The following is a 2,424-nucleotide window of genomic DNA, read 5'->3' on the forward strand; positions in this document are numbered from 1 at the left end:
CTGTTTACATATGTGAAAAGATAGTGAAATAAACCCAGAGGATCCTGTTAATATTCAGCAGGCAAGGCAGCATCTATGAAGAGGTGAGTTTTCAGTATTTCCTTGGTTGTGTTGATTGAACTCTGTCAGTGCTGGGGTTACTAAAGTTGGTTAGACATATTCATGAAATTGATTCTGTAACACTTGTATCACTAAATATTTTCTCACCATTTACACGTTTCTGCGTTTACCTGAGTGAGGATTCACCGTGAGTGTTGCTACTTTCATTGATTTATGTATCTGTACCCTTGCTGCCATATGGCTTCTGATTAGAAAACAATTACATCTCCCAAATACTTACATCTAACCCATTATAAACCTACAAAGTTATTGTATTCGAACAAACCCATCAAGTATTCGGTCTTCTTCAGCTCCGCAGTAAGATAGGGAAAAGTAGAAAGCTGCAATTATCTGGCCCATCACTCTCCAACAGCCAGCAGGGGAAAGTGGCGATTGCAGTTTCAATCAGCGGGTTACAGCCCTTCTCTGGGATGCAGATACTGCAACAGGGTCCAAATCTCCCACTGCACCAAGCACGGGCTCAGGAAATCGCAGGTAGATGATATCTGATTCACAAAAACCCGAGCAGTATTTACAGAATTCAAGAGTGAGTTAGTCACAAATAAAAGTAACACGCCACTTTCTAAATCTTTCCATTGGATGTGTTCATTTCATCTTAAGTTCTGCTCATGGGAAAATGGCTGAAAGAGAGGTTGGGAAATAACAGCTTGAAACCATTGTCCTCTCTCCCACTGCAATACTGATCCTACCAACATACAGGCATTTGGGGGAAATAATGAGTTTGAAGTCTCAGATTAGCTCCCTTATCATATACTTAGATTGATCTCGGAGCACTGGAGAAGATGCAAGAAAGGTTTACTGGAATTATGCTAAAATTGGAAAGTTATCTAATTCAAAAGAGATTGAACAGGTTAAAAAGGCTTTCTGTGGAGAAAAGGGTGAGGAATGACCTCAGCAAAGCCATTAATTTTGGAAAGGGGTTTGGAAGATGTTTCCACTTGCGGATAGACAAGAATCAATGTAAATTAGTCACCAATAAATCCAATGTCCAATTCAGAGGCAATGTCTTTAACCAAAGATAAAAGCAGGAAATGATGGAAATACTCAGCATTACTGGGAATGTCTGTGGTTTAAGAACCAGAATTTATGTTTTCAGGTCTGTGCACTGATTCAGTACAGTTCTGCTGAAAGGTCACAGACCTCCGATGCCACCAGAGCTGTTTTAGTTCCAAAATATTGTGTTTTATTTCAGAGTTATAGCATCGCCTTTATCTTTTCTTTGAGTAGAATGTAGAACTCATTGCCAGAAGGATTAGAGATCCAAGTCTGAGCTGGACAATCCTGGGTAAAGTCACACTATGAAAACATAATTCATCAGCTGAATGTGGAAATGGATTCCCTCGATCACCTCATTAGTTGACACAGCAGCAGTCACATCTGATGGAGAAAACTTTGCGAAGGGATTTTCTCAGCTTGGCCACCTGTTAACAATCCAGCTTTAAAAGTTCAAAGGATTTAATTCAAAACAGTCACGTCCTGACTGACAAGACGGAGTTTAACTGCTCGGCGTATGAAAGGAAAAATCACTTCTTTACCCGGACTGCTGAGAATCCAGTGAATTCACCTCTAACTGCAGGGGCTTGTTCTGCTGGTAATTACACCCAGGACAGAACTTTGGTGGAAGCCTTTGTACATTGACTGTTCTATTAATAGAATTAATTATTTTAAATTTTCTCTCTAAGCGTCCGATCATCATCGGAACTTGAAACATAATTTTATATGCAAGAGCATCGGTCTCCAATGGCGGACCTATCACCCAGCATTCAGAGCGGGGCAGAAAGTGTCCTATCCAGAACGCCAAGGCCTCGCACCTGCGCATTGTGGTCTCCTATCTGAACATGCGCAATGCTGTCCTGTGACAGGTGCCTGCGAGCTGGTAAGAAAATGGCGACTGCAGCAGAAAAACAGAGTTAGTGGGTGGGCGGGAGGAATGGAGCCAGCGGAGTGGGTAGGGAGGTTTCATAAACACTTGGTGCAGGCCGCAGAGCCTTTAGAAGAAACTACTGGCCCCGCGCTTGCAGCGAACAGACCGGAAATGGCTAAATTTTCCCCTCTGCGCGGCCTGGGGGAGCGGCTGTGCAGCAGGGCGCATGCGCGGTCATCCTGGTCCAGGTAGCAGGAGGAGAGAATGTTGTGCATTTCTATCCTGGACTGACAGGGATGGATTTTTTTAATATAATCTCCTTTTTACAGGATGTTGAATGGGAAGGATTTGCAGACGGGAAACTCAAACCAACACCACATCAAGATCGGACAGAATCACTCGATTCATCAGGGCCTGAATATTATTGGCCTCTGAGCATA

This window comes from Cetorhinus maximus, chromosome 23, assembly GCF_964194155.1.
Source record: "Cetorhinus maximus chromosome 23, sCetMax3.hap1.1, whole genome shotgun sequence".
In the NCBI taxonomy this organism is placed as follows: domain Eukaryota; kingdom Metazoa; phylum Chordata; class Chondrichthyes; order Lamniformes; family Cetorhinidae; genus Cetorhinus; species Cetorhinus maximus.